General features: G+C 40.8%; 1 protein-coding gene across 2 annotated transcripts in view; it reads right to left on the minus strand.

Annotated features, from left to right (window-relative positions):
* The window catches only part of LOC147367068 (guanine nucleotide-binding protein G(q) subunit alpha), a 315174-nt gene that overhangs the window by 237277 nt on the left and 58790 nt on the right, over positions 1-19107 (minus strand). Inside the window, exon 1 of one of the 2 annotated variants that reach the window (XM_086415621.1) lies at positions 9209-9282. The exons of the other annotated variant lie outside the window; for it this stretch is intronic. The gene's annotated coding sequence lies outside the window, so the exon portion shown is untranslated. Of the gene's footprint in view, positions 1-9208; positions 9283-19107 lie in introns of those variants that run through there. 2 annotated transcript variants of the gene reach the window in all.

A 19107-nucleotide genomic window follows, 5' to 3' on the forward strand; every position in this document is an offset into this window, starting at 1 on the left:
TTACAGGAGTGTTAAACCCTCTTAAACATAAAGACAGCTAAGAACTGGTGGTGAAATTTCATTAGAAGTACATGAATGTTAGACCTCCTTAGAGATCTTTAAAGGCCTCTTCTAAAGACCCTAGACCTGCCTCCTCGTTTATAAATGAGGAAATTGAGGTCTATTGAAGTTAAGTGAATTGTATAAGTTCACAACCACTAACTAACTTTCCCACCACTTACATGCTTGCCACATTTCCTGAACTGCATGTATTTCTTGGTTCTAAACAGATAATGCTAACATGCCCTGCTGCTGTCAGAGCCAAGGAGGGTAAGTATTCCCAGAGCAGTTCACAGAGCAAAATATTAGAAATAAAGTGAATTGATGCAGAGGAGAGAGGACCAAATGCTGAGGTGGTAACATCACCAAGTATAGGAGAACCACCACGCTGTTAGCTGATGGTAATCAAGGCAGAAGCAGCAGAAACTAAAGAAAATAGAAAGTCCTTATTAAATCTGCTGTGTCTAGAAAGAGAGAGTTCCTATGAATTTCAAGGTGAATAAAATATCCCTATTACTACTCTACCTATTGACAGAAGAAAGTTTTTCACTTAAAACAAGATAGTACGACACTATCGACCACAACAGCAGAATCACCACTATGTCCATAAAGGATTTAAAGAATACACAGAACACACTTCTTTTCCAGCTCAAGGAATCTTGTGTTTTCTTCTTCTTAAGATTCTATATTTTAAAGACTGCTCCAAACTACCTAGGCAAAGGAAACCCCAAAGATAGGTCATGCTGCAGTGGTAGTAAGTACCTGAACCCCAGCCCTTGCGTACAAACCCTGGGCATATGAACCCACACACTCCACCACTGGAAAACTAGTCTCTCAAAATGACCCAGAATCAAACAACAGCAACAAAAATAAAACGTGTTCTGTACTGGTGTTAACTGTATTCACTTTAAACATAGCAGTCTATTTATGATGACTTGCAAAGTACTTGCTGCTAAACAGACCGCTGGCCCCACACTGGGAAGCACAACGACTAAAGCCCAAGCTCACAGATCCAGACACCATGATTAGCGGTGTGGCCTTAGGGCAAGTTACCTAATCTCTGCTGTAACTTTTCCTCATCTGCAAATGAAGATAATGAAGCTTATCTCACCAAAGGCAATTCTGCCGATGAAATTCATGTAAAGCTCTTACCAGACTGGCTGCCACGTTATGGTTAATAAAGCCTACAGCCATTCACTGTGCAGCCTCATCTCCCATCTCTGCCCACACACTGGCCATGCTCCAGGCCGCACGCAACTCCCCTCAACCCACAACAGGCAATGCTCTTCAGACCCCTATTCCCTTTGTTCCATATGCCCTTCTCCGTCTGGCAAAAATCTCCCTCATTCTTGTTCTTGAAGTTGGCCAACACCCCCGAGGCAGGTTAGCTGCTCGTTATGTGATTACATTAGGATTATAATTACTCATGTAACAAGAAAAAAGTTTCTTTACTAGAATGAGGCAAGGGAGGGGGAAAAGGAGCACAGGAAGGCTACTGTGCCAAGGGGCCAGGCTACACTTCCCAGAGAGAAGAGGCTTTAAAAAGGGTCTGTCTCAACAGGAAAGCAGAGATGACAAAATGCAAAAAGCCACACATGAGATGTGACTGCCCTGTTATTAAATCTCACAAAAAGCAGTCACAGATTTTATTTTCTCGGGCTCCAAAATCACTGCAGACAGTGATTGCAGTCATGAAATTAAAAGACACTTACTCCTTGGAAGAAAAGCTATGACAAACCTAGGCAGTGTATTAAAAAGCAGAGACATTGCTTAGCAGACAAAGGTCCTTATAGTCAAAGCTATGGTTTTCCCAGTGGTCATGTATGAATGTGAGAGTTGGACCTTAAAGAAGACTGAGTGCCAAAGAACTGATGCTTTCAAACTGTGGTGCTGGAGAAGACTCTTGGGAGTCCCTTGGACAGCAAGGAGATCAAACCAGTCAATCCAAGAGGAAATCATCCCTGAATATTCATTGGAAGGACTGAGCTGAAGCTCCAATACTTGGGCCACTTAACGCAAAGAGCCGACTCATTGGAAACCATGAGTGATGCTGGGAAAGATTGAAGGCAAAAGAAGCGGGCAGCAGACGATGAAATTGTTAGATAGCATCACTGACTCAATGGACATGAGTCTGAGCCAACTCCAGGAAATAGTGGAGGACAGAGAAGACTGGGGTGCTGCAGTCCACAGGGTCACAAAGAGTCGGACACGGCTCAGCGACTGAACAGCAACAACAATATGTGTGTATGCATGTGAACAGAGAAAGACAAGAGGCACAAGTGCGTCCACGAGGATGTCTGGGAAAGGTTCTGAAATGCCCCAAGCACTAAATTCGCATTCAGGCTAAGTTTTAGTCAAGTGTCTAAAGGGCAGAAAGTTACCATGTACCATGAGTTATAAATGTTTATATGCCCATTTGCCAGCTTACACTGTTCCCCCGCCATCAAATTCTCATGGCTGGAGAAAGGTAACACAGAGTGGTTTGGAGCAGTGATTCTTGAACTTGACTGTGCATTTCAGTCCAGTCTGAAAATATTACTAAAATGCATGTTCTGCTTCCAGGATGCTGGGGTAGAACCCGATATTCTGCTTGTCTAACCAGCTCCCAGGTGATGTGACATTGAGGCACCACTTTAGCAGCAAGACCTCGGAGCAGATACTAAAACTAGGCTGTCTGTGTTCACAGCCTGGCTCTGCTGCTTAATAGCTGTGTGACCTTGAGCAAGTTAGTTAGGCTCTCTGAGTCTCTTTTTCCCTTCATCTGTACATAAGAGAAAACTTCATAAGGTAGCTATTGACGATTCATGAGTGAACATGCCCGGAAGAGTACCTGGCACAGAGAAAGTACTAGATTAATGCTACCATTTTTCTTATTAACATGCATCTCTTAATATCTCCTGTACCTATCATAATAGTAGAAATTTTAAAAAGCAGAAATTAATGTTTTTGAATGAAATGCTATTTTTGAATAACACTAACATGTTTATCAGACAGCATGAACAATAAATAAAACAGTGTATGTGTGTTTTAAAGTCCCCAGGAACTCTAGCTAGACAGGCTCCTCTGTCCATGAATTCTCCAGGCAAGAATACTGGAGTGGGTTGCCATTCCATTCTCCAGGGGATCTTCCTGACCCAGAGATCAAACCTGGGTCTCTTGCGTTGCAGGCAGTAACTACATTAAAATCGCCAGAGGACAGTACTGTAATAAAACAGTGACAAGATTTAAGACTACTTATTTTAAACTGGGGGCTTCCCTGGTGGCTCAGATGGTAAAGAATCCACCAGCAATTCAGAAGACCTAGGTTCAATCTCTGGATTGGAAAGATTCCTTGGAGAAGGGAATGGCTACCCACTCCAGTTTTCTTGCCTGGAGAATTCCATAGGCAGAGGAGCCCGGTGGGCTACAGTCTATGGGGTTGCAAAGAGCTGGACACAACTGAGCCACTAACACCCACACATTTTTAAACTGATAAGAAGTGGCATCCACATCCTCCACATCTCAAGATCTTTGACTGCTTCAGCTCACTACCCCAACTCCAGGATACAAACTGTAGGTACTTGTTGGCCTTTTACCCTTTTCCCACGTAGAGGAGGGAGGCTGAGACCTGACATGGGGCTACGGGGGAATGCGGGGGCCAGACAGGTGGGGATGAAGAGGACTGAAGGTCTGGAGTGGACTGCAGCTGACGTGGGGTGAGCCAGCTGGGTAGCCTAAGCTCCCTGGGCTAGAACAGGCTCTAAGTGATGATCCAGGCTCCCAGGGATGCAAGAACTAGCATAGGGCCCTAACAAGAGGGCAGAGTAAAGAAGAATGATGGCCAATGCCATGGACTGGTTATCCATGATGTTTCAGGCTCCATTTGTCCCACTCATCCTTACAGTGACCCTATGAAGTTAAGTTTGATCACTTCCAGCGTGCAGAGTAGGAGGCCTCCCAGTGCTGTTTGATCCATCCTCAAAATGAATAATCCCACAGCTACTGGCCCTGGAACCTCGGGACAAAAGAGAGCAGAAATCTGACCCCAAACCCATGGCTCTTCTAAGGCAGTTGCTCTTGACACTTTCAATCTGGGGTTCCTGTTGGAAACTGACATTTGCTTCTCTGCTCACGTATCTTGATAAAGATGGCACACCTCTCCCGTACAACTGTGATCTCTTCAAGGTGGCCCAGGATCTCTCCAAGAGAATTTCACACATGCCTCGAAGCCTTAAATGAAATCCTCCACATTTTAAATCAATCCCTCCACGTCTACCTCTAGCAGCCATTTTCTTAGGATGAGATCCATTACATGCAAACAAAAATTCTTATTAAAACAAAATGAGGGTACTGATGCTGAGAAGATAAGTCACTTGCCTGAACCCATAGAAACACCACGTGCAAAGCTGGTCCCAGAACCCAGGTGTGCTAGACCTCAGCACAGGCACTTGTGCCACCAGGCCACAGAGCAACAGCCACACTCGGGAGCCTGGAAGTCAAGATCTGAAGAGAACAGTCACAGAGAGTTTCACCCAGACATGGAGATGAAGTTCAAGGGTAGGACAGAAACAAGAAAGGAGGAGTGCAACAGGACCACAGGACTCACGGGCCGCTGGAGAGGGAGGCAGGTTGTCGTGGCAGTGGCTCACTGCAGGAACCAATCGGAAATCAAGTCTTGAAATTTGACAGTGATTCAGATCAGGTGAGTCTCCCAGCAGAAAACTCAGGGAGTGAGGCAGGAGCCCGAGATCGGGATGGACCATACCACAGGTCAGCAGCAATGAGCACCTCTGGGTTTTTTTACTTTTTATTTTACATTGGAGTATACTTGATTAACAATATTGTGTTAGTTTGAGGTATACGACAAAGTAATTCAGTTATACGTATACATGTATCTATTCTTTTTCAAATTTCCTTCCCCAATTAGGTTGTTACAGAATATTAAGCACAGTTCCCTGTGCTATACAGTAAGGTCCTTGTTAGTTATCTCTTTTGTATATAGCAATATATACATGTCAGTCTTAAACTTCCTAACTACCCCCTCATTCCCCCCATCCCCACAACCCTAAATTCATTCACAATGAGGGCCTTAAAGCAGTTGGCTGGGATAAGGGGGTGAATGACAGCAGCTGGGGCAGGGCACACCAATATCTCACACCACCCGACCCCCCCAATCACATCTCTGGGAGGTGGGTTTTGGAGAGCTACAGGAGGGGACATGTACTGCTCCATCAGTAGAGAACGTGGGGCTAATGCCAAATCCAGCAGAGCTGGGTGCGTCACTATATATCAAAAGAAAAACATTAAAAGACTTGTATGTATATTCTCCTGTGGGTAGGAAGCTTTTCCATATTTTTTTATATCTTTATTCATATTCAAACTGAGAGGAAACGATGGCTTGGTTCAGAATCCTTTTCCCCAGTTCCCTGGAATCTGGTTTTGGTATTGAACCTAAGGAAGGAACTACCTTCAGAAGATTCCTCATTCAGGTGGCCAAGACTTAACCAATCTGGTGTAAAACAACCCTGCTCCCCACCACTGTTTCTTCCTGTACTTTATTTCTTACAGATGTACCTCCTTATTTATCCCGACCCTTCCCTTACTAAAAACCTCATCATATCTGGTTTAAACTACTTACTGTAATGCTCTCACCAGATTCCCTTCCTGAAATGATGCTCCTCTGGAGGCTATTATAAACAATTCCATTAAGCTTCCATCCATGTGTTGGTCAGCTCTAAAGTCATCACCGAATCCTCAGTTCCCAACAAAGGAAATTTTCCACTTCAGGGAACATCATTCCCTGTCTACAGTAGGTTAAGCTTGCTCACTTCTTCTCTGATTCTTTCTTGATTTGTTTCTGTACCTCCACTCTAAATGGCTGTCACTATGTGATTCAGGAAATCACATTATAACATATTTAAATTCCATCTCAGAATCTGCCCCAGCAAGTTTTCCTGTGAGGGCCACAACTACACTTTCAGGCTCATCTCTGCACCCTCATTGTGGATCCACTCCAAACCTTCGTTATTCTAACATCTGCCTTCTTGTGTATTAAAAACCAAAAACGTTTGACAGATAAAGAAGAAAACATTTAGAACTGGTTACCCTCCCTCTAGGGAAGGACTAGGAAAAGGGAAGGCAGTTTTCCCCCTCATTTTATACATCTCTGTGCTATGTGAAATTTCTTAATAAATACTTATTATGAAAGGACCAGTTGAGTGAATATATATACATATATTATGCAGAACTGATTCACTTTGCTGTACACTTGAAACAGAACATTGTAAATCTAGTATACTTCAATTAAAAATAATTTTTTTAAAAAAGAACCAGTTACTAGTGTAGAAAAATATATGTACAGGGATAGTCACTGCCCTGTCATTATGTCTAGAAAAAAAGTAAGGGTAGATAATAACAGGTAAAAACCAGAAACACCTGAGTCAGTCAATAAATAGGGTGTCAGTGCAATAAGTCAGATTACATCTATAAAAGACAATACTGCACTGTGCTTAGTTGCTCAGTCATGTCTGACAATTTGTGACCCCATTGACTGTAGCCTGCCGGGCTCCTCTGTCCATGGGGATTCTCCAATGCAAGAATACTGGAGTGGGCCATGCCCTCCTCCAGGGGATCTTCCCAACCCAGAGATCAAACCCAGGTCTCCCACATTGCAGGCAGATTTTTTACCATCAAAAGACAATACTGGGCAGCTCCTAAAAATACTATATTGTCATTAAAAACAGGTATTAAAACATGTATTACATTAAAACATGTATTAAAAACAGGTTATGAAATAACACATATCTTATTTTTTAAATCTCCATCTTTAATAAGATGAAAAGCATCATGAAGGCAAGATTTACATTCTATACCTACCTTCACCCCAGTGTGCTTTAAGATGCATCGATAAAATATGAATGCTGAACACTGTCAACTTTTACCAGAATGATCTTCATTGACATATTTTAATCAGTCAACCATTGCTAAATATGCATGTGGACTCATCTTTCACAATTACCTTCACAGTCGGTTTACAGATTACGCAAGACAAACAAAGTCTCTCAGCTTTACAGTTTTATTTATCTCAAATGTTTTCTTCTAGATGGGAAACTTCTTTGTATAAAGCCCAATCTTTTCTCAGTCCATGGTTGGAATGAGCCCTCACTTGGACACTAGACAGGAAAAGAGTTTCTTAAAGGAGCAAGGGCTACAAAGTTGAACTCCAAGGTCCTTTCAACTCTCAAACTTAAGACTCTCCATACTCAATTAGTAGGAAAGACCATTAAGGGGATCATCTTGATGAGCCACCAAATCCAAGAGTTCTGAATGATCTCAAAGAAAGTTTACATTTCAGAATTGAATATCTGTATTTTGTATTTCTCTATCCCTCTCAATAAAGTGAAAAAATATGCCAAAACTAGGCTGATTCAAAATAGGAAATATAATCATTTTTGTATTGAAGAGGTAGTTTTTGTGTTACTGTTGTTCTAAAAGTAACATTAGGGTAGAACACAACCAAGCAGTTCTACAAAACAGTGGAAAATAAAGCAAGCACTCAAACTGAACTTTTCTTGCATATGCCAAACCCAACATAAAAATGAAAACAACACAGAGGATATTTGTTTTACAAGAAATTCTCTTTTCTATCTCCTAACTTTAAACTGGACATGGAACAACAGACTTGTTCCAAATAGGAAAAGGAGTACGTCAAGGCTGTATATTGTCACCCTGCTTATTTAACTTCTATGCAGAGTACATCATGAGAAACGCTGGGCTGGAAGAAGCACAAGCTGGAATCAAGATTGCCAGGAGAAATATCAATAACCTCAGATATGCAGATGACACCACCCTTATGGCAGAAAGTGAAGAGGAACTAAAAAGCCTCATGATGAAAGCAAAAGTGGAGAGTGAAAAAGTTGGCTTAAAACTCAACATTCAGAAGACAAAGATTATGGCATCTGGTCCCATCACTTCATGGGAAGTAGATGGGGAAACAGTGGAAACAGTGGCAGACTTTATTTTTTTGGGCTCCAAAATCAGTGCAGATGGTGACTGCAGCCATGAAATTAAAAGACGCTTATTCCTTGGAAGGAAAGTTATGACCAACCTAGACAGCATATTCAAAAGCAGAGACATTACTTTGCCAACAAAGGTCCATCTAGTCAAGGCTATGGTTTTTCCAGTAGTCATGTATGGATGTGAGAGTTGGACTGTAAAAAAAGCTGAGCGCCAAAGAATTGATGCTTTTGAACTGTGGTGTTGGAGAAGGCTCTTGAGAGCCCCTTGGACTGCAAGGAGATACAACCAGTCCATTCTAAAGGAGATCAGTCCTGGGTGTTCTTTGGAAGGAATGATGCTGAAGCTGAAACTCCAGTACTTTGGCCGCCTCATGCAAACAGTTGACTCATTGGAAAAGACCCTGATGCTGGGAGGGATTGGGGGCAGGAGGAGAAGGGGACGACAGAGGATGAGATGGCTGGACGGCATCACAGACTCGATGGATGTGAGTCTGAGTGAAATCTGGGAGTTGGTGATGGACAGGGAGGCCTGGCATGCTGCAATTCATGGGGTCGCAAAGAGTCGGACACGACTGAGCGACTGAATTGAACTGAACTTTTAGTTATTCTACCACAAAAATAGAGTGATGGAACACAAACAATAGGAAAGAAAAAAAGTATATTAGCAGTATATACTACTATAACGTACTGCGCCTTTATTCCAAAGGACTCTTAAGTTAATCATACATTTTTAAAGGATTAACTTAAAACAGGAAACGAAAATGAAGATTGCAGGAAAATTAAGTTTCAGCTTTTATAAAGTTATTCTTTAAGTTGTTTACCAAATTTCAACACAAAATGCCCATTACACACAAACTCAGTTTACCATGCTAAATCAGAAATATGTCACTTGGCCACTAAACTCAACATTCGTTTCGTTCCATCTAATGCTTAATAATTCATAGGTAAATGCCTAAGAATTGTTCATCAATAAATAATGAACAAAAACAAAATATTAGATGTCATGCTGGTGATTCAAACCAAAAGACAAGATTGAGGCTGGGAAAATATGAAGAACACTTCCCACAGAGAGAACAGAGAAATATAAAATGTATCTTTAAGAACCCTATCAAAATGAGCAGTTCTCTATAATTCACTACTCAGAGGTTTTAATAAACATAAAAAATTTTTACCTTAGACATGGACAAAATCACATTCTCCAATAACAGCTGCACATACCATGTTGCGTGGTCAAGTCCATTATCTCCAATACTGGAAAGAAATCATGCGGACAATGTGGAGGTGAGGTTAGAGAAGGCAGAGTGCTGCTAACGCTGCTCTTGGAGTCACTCCCTCCTGTCTAAGTGTGTTCCCAGTGGGGCCCGTCCCTGGAGGTGTGGGGTCAGGTGTATTTTGGCAAGGACTTGAAATGCTTCTGATGTGCATCAAAGTGCAAGATCCCTTGGGTATTCCCTGCTGTCTCTCAACAAAATCATTTGTGGGTGTTTATTGTGATTCCCGTGTTTACGATATAAAAAATGATAATTTGTATGCTGTAAAAATAGTTCAGTGTTTTTAAGGTAATAACCAAAAGGTGGTGTCCATTAGACTAAAAAACTGCATGAAGGAGAGGTGCAGTCTCCCCTTGGCCCTTTCCCAGAACGAAATCTAAAGGAGGCTGGCCTGGCAGTGTGCCCATTTGAAAGGGGTGAAAATCAGAAACTGCTTCAAGGGCCTGTCTCCCAACTGGCCCTACCCTGCAGTGAATCTCTGTGCTCTTAAACCCAGTGGCAAGCCTTCTTTTCCTTTTTTAACAAAAATAAAATATTTGAGCAGATAGTTCATGTGTGACTGCTTTGTTAAGTAAAATAATCCTCTTTTGGTGTTTAATCTGCCTATGTTTGAACAGATAATAAGTGCTGTGCTTTCAAAACTAAGGAAGTAAATCGAATACAGCTGGCTGGCAATGAGACAGACCCAAACAACAATTACAATGAACTCTTGCACCAGTGACCTCGTTTAATACCTGCTGTGGCGTGGCCTGCCCTGAAAACCAAACTCGGCCCTTGGGATTTCTCCTCCCTCAACGTGAACTCACTGTTAAAGAACAACTGATTAAACTGTTATCACTCAACATCACAATACTTAAGTCTCTATTCTCATCAAACTCCAAAGTCTGGCCACAAATATTTTGTATCCCACTTAACTGAATGGCAGAAAACATGCTTTCTTCCAGAAAAAAAAAATTTAAGATGTCTTTGAAACTACATAATGAAAGCTGTTTCGTTTTCTCATCACCTGAGTTTTTCATGCTTTGGTTGCATCTGATACTGACAAATGGTCATATCATCATGGAGACTGAATCCCCCTAGGTTGCAATGAAGAGGCACTGAAATTAGATTTGCATCCTCTCTGGAATATTCTGTCTTCTTCACAATTCACCCACCGTACACCAAGTGGTTTTAGAGAATTCCAGTTAATAGGAAGTCATATTCCTTTCATTAAATCGGTGTCAAAGCAAAGTGTGTCGAATGCATCGTCAACCTGGTCACGGTGCCGCCATAGTGGGTCTCAAGGAAAAGAACTGAGAGTACTTGCATTTTCAGACTGGTGTTTCAGAGCACCCTCAAGGTTGATAAAAGAGGCGAATGATAGCCAAGAATTGGGCTCAGTGACACTGTTGAGTGTGCCAGCTGGGTGACTTTCCACTGTGTCTCAAAATTTCCTGGATGGTTTACCATCAAATCCTAATTAACTCAGATCAGTATTCAAGGCTTATCATATTTCAAAGAACATTAGAGCTAAAGAGATACAAAATTAGGATCCCAGTATTGCAAAAGGCCTTCAAGATCCTCCACCTCGAACCCTCATTTATTGCAGATCTATAAACTGAGGCACAGAGCTATCAAAAGATCAGACTAAACTCAGATCAGGCTAACGACAAAACCAGGTCTAGCAACAAGGTCTCTTGACTTTTGCTACAGTGCTATTCAGCTGACAAAATGTCCTCAGTCATTCCTGTGTTAACCACCAACACAGTAACAAAGCCCTTCTAAGGAAGGCAATCCAGATAAAATGCTATATTAGCAGTCTGGGTAACATGCTCAATTTTCATTAAATTTGATCCCGACCATTACATGATTTCTGTTAAACCAGGTCTCTCTTGCATAACCACAGAATAATAAAGCTAGCCAGAAAATAAGCCTGAAATAGTTTAAGAAGATGCAGGTATGACACCCGTTATACTATCCACTTTGAAAATGTTCAAAATCTACAGCAATTACTCCAAGATACATATGGGTCAGGGGGAGGTACACTTTCTAGAATCTTTACTTCTTAGTGAAGTCATCAAAGAAAAGTATTTGTTACATTTTGTTTCTGCATATGCAAAGCAATTTATATGAATAATACATAACAGAAAGTTCTATTAAGCAAAGTTGGCAAACCAAGATGTTTGGTCAATAATTCTCAAAAAGCTTAAATCAATTTGTTAAAAGTTTGACTAGTATAAACATGAAAAAATTAAAGCCGGTATTTAATCTGCCTACTTCAATTCACTTAGTAGATTAATTTTATGGATTGATCCTAACTCTTTTTATAGGCATTATAGACCTTTAGATTTAGAGGGTCATTAAATTTAACACTTGAGATTTACAGGACATAAAGGAAGTGCTCTCTACTAATCACTTTGCCTACAACATTCACTTTTTTGATTTAGACTTGTACAAAATCACCAGCACATAAAATTGTCTGACACACGGCTGACAGGTGATCTCTGTTTCCACGCAAAACCAAGATGTTTCCTTTCTTCCATTCTTCTTCAGTGAGTCCATGAATAAGCCACATCCATGATAAACAACTTCATGCGAAATGGTTTTGCTTTCTCTTTTTCTTTACCAAAGAGTCATTTTTCATTATTAAATAGTAACACCAATATGGGTGTTGAGCACTTGTTCCTTACCAGGCTTTGTTCTAACCTCCTCTACCTTTGTCAACTAATTTAACCTTTCTAACAACCTTATAAAAGGTAGATAATATTACTATTTTTACATTGAAACCCAGCATCAGCCCATCTTAATGGACTGGCATGACTCACTAGACCCCATACTGAGGGAGAAATGCATAGCCCCCCAAAACAGGGAATCTGAAGGTAACCACTAGTAAAATAATTGGTGATTTCTTATGCAAATTTAAATCCCTAGCCACCTTGTTAAGGCCCTGTCATGATCCTTGCCGGGTTTCCTTTCTCATATCCTCAGAATGTGGGAAGGGTTGAGAAAATGGTTTCAAACTCCAGAAGATCATGTTTTCCACTTAATACAGTATGTTCCTTACTTTTGAAGCCATGTATCCTGAGAAGATCCATTTCTAAGGCAAACACTACAACACTTCTAGATTAGCACTGCTCAATCACAGAATCATTTCTTGACATTCTAAATTCTAGTTTTCAACCTCTCCCAATCCAGTGGCGAATACAGAGTCCCAAGAAGGTGACAAAGGATGACACCCTCTCATCCTCATCCCTACTCTCAGCCAAAAGAAGAGAAAATATATAAACTAACCACAGTTTTGGAAGTGGAGGAGACCATACCTCAGCAATGCAACACGTATTCACTATACTCCACATTTCAGGAGGGCCCCTCCATGCCTAACACTGGGCACCTGGAATACATTGCCTCCCTCCTCAAAGACAGCAGGTGAGGGAGTTACAGAGCACCTGACTCATAAAACAGCAACTGAACGAAACAGAAGAAAGGTGTAAAGAGTCACATAGGGCAGCATCACTTACTCTGGCTTTTGAAATAGGAAGAAGTGTGTCCCAAGTGCTTGGGCGGATGGGCAAAAGAAATAGTAAGGGTACAGCTCATGCACAGGTATGATAAAGCCCTGATGCAGTACTCTGAATGGAGATGACAGCTGATCAAGTAACCTCATTTCAAAGGACCGTTGGAGACGGTAAGATCGAAATAAATGTTGGCAGTGTAAAAATAAAATAATAATATCCACAACAGATAAGGCCCCTGTCCCTGGGGGCATGCAGCATGTCACCATTTGCACTACACCTGGGAAGGAACAGAGTCACGCTTGCATGGGAAGCAGTTAATGAGAAGTGACTGCTCCAAGGGCGGTGAAGAGCATGGGGAATTTGCCTATTCTTTTCGAACTAGGTCAGATTCACAGAGAGGATGGGATTTCATGAGTAACTTGAATGAAAGGAAGGTCAGGCATCTGAAGGAAGGAGGAGGTTACAGGCATCAGGGAGCCCACCTTCTGGCGTTAGGGTGGGCCCTCCATTACAGGATGAAGGAGGAATAGGTTTGCACCTGCTAAAGGGAGCAAACTGTGGGAGCCCCAGGGGCAAAGTCCAATCCAAATAGGATTTGTTTAAGCAAGCAGCTGGTGCCACCAAGACATTTCTGCTGGCCACACTGTCTCTGTGATATGTCAACTGTGTGGGTTTACATGTAATACAGTGTCCTAAAAAAAAAAAAAACACATATTAAATGGTAGGCGCATTCTTACAAGATCAAATACCATATTATTAGTCTATGGTTAACAATGGAAAAGGTGACAGCCTTTGTATTTTCTTGGGCTACAAAAATCACTGCAGTTGGTGACTGCAGCCATGAAATTAAAAGACACCTGCTCCTTGGAAGAAAAGCTATGACAAACCTAGACGACGTATTAAAAAGCAGAGACATTACTTAACAGACAAAGGTTCATATAGTCAAAGTTATGGTTTTTCCAGTAGTCACGTATGGATGTGAGAGTTGGACCATAAAGAAGGCTGAGCACTGACGAATTGATGCTTTTAAAATGTGGTGCTGGAGAAGACTCTTGAGAGTCCCTTGGACTGCAAGAAGATCAAACCAGTCCAACCTAAAGGAAATCAACCCTGAATATTCATTGGAAGGGCTGATGCTGAAGCTCCAATACTTGGGCCACCAGACATGAAGGGCCTACTCGTTAGAAAAGACTCTGATGCTGGGAAAGATAGAAGGCAGGAAGAGAAGGGAACAGAGGACGAGATGGCCGGGTGGCATCATCACCAACTCAACGGACATGCGTCTGAGCAAGCTCCAGGAGATGGTGAAAGACAGGGAAGCCTGGCATGCTGCAGTCCACTGGGTCACAAAGAGTCAGACACAAATGAGTGTGTCTGAATTTAATTAACAAATTAAATTCACAAACATGTTTTTTAAAACACAAGTTTTGTCTTTATAAATGAAATGTGAGCGACTTGATGTTTCTAAATATCACTTTCTTCACATTTATAAAAGCAGCAATAGCACAGCTATTAACTGATAAACTTGTTGGAAGGATTAAAAAATATAAATAATGGTGTTCAGCTTGGCACCTGGACCATAGTAAGTTTTCAGTAAATGCTGCTGGTTATTCTCCATTGTTTTTTAAACAAGGCCCTACAAGGCCTAGAATTTACTCTTTCCATGATCAGTCATGGGCTATGTGTCTTCTATATCCTACTGTTAATACAAAGAGAATAAAGATTATTTTTAACAATTGATCAAGTAAAATGTATTTTTAAAGTACAGCTATAGCCCTAAGCCATAAAATACACTGCTAAAAAAATGATTTTCAAATTTTACATTATTATGGGTTACTCTGGTCTGCATTAGGCCAAAATTTTAAAACTTCCTTTGGAGGTTATGAAATTGACCAAATGTAAGAATGATTATATGCAAGACTGATTATGTATTTACAGAACCAACTAAGGTTAAATTATTTGCTAAAGTTCTTAACTGGGCCAAGATGTCTGTGACTAAGTGACTCTAAGGTCAGTCACAATCTAACGTCATTAACAATGAGCCAGGTGAGGACATGCAGGACGCGGGAGTGCAGGCCAACGGGAAGTGGTAGAGTCAGTGGCCAAGCAGACGGCTTAGCCTGTTTAAAGTCACTCAAAACGTAAAGAAGGGTGAGAGGTGAGGAGACCATCATGTACAAAAAACAAAATACCCCTGGAGGCTGATTTTCAACCCAGAGACTAGCATATTGCAACCCCTGATAAACTCAGTTCTCTGATGACTTCCCTTTTCCCAAATCAAAGTGAAAGTAGGAGTGTTAGTAGCCCTGAGACCCCTGTGGCCCACCAGGCTCTTCTGTCCATAGGATTTCCCAGGCAAGAATGCTGGAATGGGTAGCCATTCCCTTCTCCAGGGGATTTTCCTGCCCCAGGGTTTGAATCCGGGTCTCCTGCATTGCAGCCAGATTATTTACCATCTGAGTCACCAGGGAAGCCCCTCAAAGGTACTCCACAAATTACATGTACTTATGAAAAGAGAAATAAAGAAACAAATGAAAGAAATAAGGAGAAATAAAGACTTCATTATGCATACAATATAAGCCTCAATATCACACTTTTTCCAAAGAGTGGTGTACAAATAAATACCTACATCCGAATCATGCTGAGAGAGTGTCCTGCATTTTTAACAAGTTTCCCGGGGTGATTATTCAACACTGAAAAGAACCCTCTTCTCCCTATAATAATTCTTTTATTTTGTAAAATTTTCCTTTCCTATTCACTTGTTAGTTGTGTTCTGTCACTCCAAAGTCTCTAGTTTCATTTAAATTTTCCAACTTTCACTCTATAATAATATATTTTCTTTTCTCATATACTATACATTGAAGAACTATTAGTTTGTAATCATCTATTTCATCTCATTTACTATATATAATTTTTATTTTTATAAGTCTTATTATCTCTTTATACTTGGAGATAATGTGAAATGTGTAAATATTAAGTGTGTAATATTGAAAATCTCCATAAAATACAAAAAGATCTTTAAATAAAAAGAGACTGCCATCACAAATCAGGATTTTATAAAAATAGTTCTTTGAATAAATTTTTATACTAATACTTGCAAATATTAATCTACCTCAAAGTATGCTTTTAAGGAAATCACAGTTTTGAATGTTTACGAAAACATTATAGCACAGCATATAATGAACACCCAGTGTTCAGTTCAGTTTAGTCACTCAGTCGTGTCCGACTCTTTGTGACTCCATGAACTGCAGCACGCCAGGCTTCCCTGTCCATCACCAACTCCTGGAGTCCACCCAAACCCATGTCCATTGAGTTGGTGATGCCATCTAATCATCTCATCCTCTGTTGTCCCCTTCTCCTCCTGACCTCAATCTTTCCCAGCATCAAGGTCTTTTCAAACGAGTCAGCTCTTCGCATCAGGTGGCCCAAGTATTGGAGTTTCAGCTTCAACATCAGTCCTTCCAATGAACACCCAGGACTGACCTCCTTTACTCACTGTTTTATTCTCACTTATTTTTTATTTCTATAATTACTAAGAATCTTTTTTTTTTTTAGTTTTAGAATCTTTAGAATCTAAAGTTTTAGAATCTTTAGAATTAAAGAATCTTTAATTCATTTATAATTACTTTTTCCTTTCTACTCCCCACAATATTTACACTATGATTATAAATACCCAAAGTAAAGTTTTTAAAAGTCAGGGAAATCTCTGCTTTCCAAATACCTGCTGACAAATCTAACTATAATGAAATCAATTTCCTACAATAATATTCTCTGAAACTAAGAATGTCAACGTTCAGACCCAAAGAAAAAGGGGCTCCACAGTTCTGGGAATCCTGTATGTTCAGCCTGGGCCTCTCTTGTGGGGCCTCAGGGCCTGCAGGGGGAAGGTGAATGGGACCTGCTGTGTCGCAACCACCCTCATTTGCACGGCAAAGGTAAATGGATCCCTTGCCTCTCATTCAATGCCAGTTCTTTACTTTTTACTCACATAAGAATAACCCTGAACTAAGTGTGACAACTATCATTAGTCTTCTGGGTACCGTGGCTTCCCAGGTGGGTCAGTGGTAAAGAATCCACCTGTCAGTGTAGGAGATGCAGGTTCAATCCCTGAGTTGGGAAGATCTCCTTGTGAAGGAAATGGCTAGCAACTTGCCTGGAAAATCCATGGACAAAGAAGCCTGGGAGACTACAGTCGATGGGGTCTCAAAGTCAAACACATCTCAGCCACTGAGCATGCACGCACACTTCTGGGTATCAGAGAAGAAAACGGGTGCAACTTCGGGTTTGTTTCTTATTAGAGGTCAAGAAGCTGTATAATTCTACTTAAAATGCTCTACTGAATCATTCTGCCCTTTCTTTTCAAATCTTTCCATTCTTTCATTTTCTCTACTCTCTTCATTTTCTTCTCTCCTAACCCCCTCAAAATCAAAGATTGGGGAAATAACTGAAATTGGTTGGTTATGATAGGAATCTCTTTTTCAAGCCCTATCTTTATTTTAATATATTTGGCTTACTCTATGAATTTTAATAGATTTGAAAAAAATTTCCAAATGGTATAAAATGTACCCTGGGTTTTATTTTTATTCAGATACAGTGAGGCCAACAGATCAGGAAGACAACTGCCATTGAAAACACAGTTTGTTGCTCACAGTTCCCAAGAATGGACATCTCACACCACATGGGGCCTAAAGGGGAAGCACCAGGGCCAGGCAGGAGACAGTGAGGGGAAGTGCGGGCCAGAGTCCTCACTGCGGTTTTCACAGGAAGAAACAGGCCAGCAGATGGGATGGGCTAGTCTGAACCATCTCCAGGGCTCTGGTGTGGAGGAACTGCCCCTAGTTGTTTAATACCAAGTCCTGAGGTGATATTAGGGCAGAGGATAATGGCTCACCTATAAGAGCTCTAAATGTGATAGTGGGTAGGTGTGGGCTCTAGACTGGCTGGTTTGCATATGGAAAGTATGCTCACAGGAAAGTCAGTTGCTATCTCTAGGAATTAGCCAGCCCTGAGAGGAGCAGTCTTTCCAGAATCAGCAAAGCCCTAGATGCAAGATGGTCAAGAATATATGGCTAACACAAAATATCATTTGAAAAAGATATGATAACCTATTTAAACTAACACCACAGAGAATCCAAAGGATCATTTTAGCATATTACATCAACTGTCCCTGCACTAACACTAAAACAAGTTTAAAAGTTCATTTTCTGGGCTTTCCTGGTGGCTCAGTGGTAAAGAACACGCCTGCCAATGCTGGAGACACGAGTTCAATCCCTGGTCCAGGAAGATCCCACATGCCGAGGAGCAACTAAGCCCATGCATCACAACTACTGAGCCCTGCGCTCTAGAGTCCAGCCGCTCCAACTACTGAAACCTGTGGGCCCTGGATCCCGTGCTCTGCAACAAGAGAAGCCATCGCAGTGAGGAGCCCTCACAGCACAACCAGAGAGCAGTCCCCACGCACCACAACTAGAGAAAAGTTCATGCAGCAACGAAGAACCAACAGCCAAAAATAAACAGACACATGTTTTTGGGCTTTTTTAAGAGTGACAGCTTAAAAAAAAAAAAAGTTCACTTTCTTTCCTTCATTTTTTTAATGCCAATTTTTTTTTTTTTTTTAATGTAGGACTAATGGGTACAGAAAGCCTGGAAATTATTTTGTACAAGCAACCATTTCATAAAAGATGTATGATATCAGTCTCTGTATGAGATATCTTTAATGTATTTCATTTTTCGAAACACACAGTTAGGGATCCAACAAACAAAACTGTTGAAAATTCTCTTCCGTAAGCACACCTAACAGAAGTAAACAAGATATTCTTTCCTTTAAAAATAATAGTTGGTAATATTCTTCCATACAAAATTAAAGTAACAAAGATAAATGCTTTCAAACCTGATTACAACAGAGTGTGAATGTATATTCATTATTAAAAACAAACAATGGGAAACAACTAGAAAATCAAATAAAATATACAAAATGATTATTTTAAGATACTGAGTAATAGGCAATACAGGAATACTAATAAGGTAAATCCTATGGTTGCCCTCAGATAACTGCCTGAATGCAGTTTCTACACAACAGCATGTCAAGGACAGAGGTGAGAGTTCAGGTAAGCTGAGAATGCTAAAATCTGCATGACAGCATGTTGCAGAGAGAGATGAGTAGAAAGAAAGCTCTGGAGATGGGAAGAGGCACATTCTTGAATCTCTGACTCAAAAATGATCTAAGAATGAGTGGGGTAACATTCCATGAGGCTTGGAAAAGAAGCACTAGAGAGCATAATCCAAACAATCTCCAAAGTTCACACA

Source organism: Bos grunniens, chromosome 8 (assembly GCF_055505025.1).
Source record: "Bos grunniens cultivar Pamir isolate PY7600 chromosome 8, Bosgru_T2T1.0, whole genome shotgun sequence".
Taxonomy (NCBI): Eukaryota; Metazoa; Chordata; class Mammalia; order Artiodactyla; family Bovidae; genus Bos; species Bos grunniens.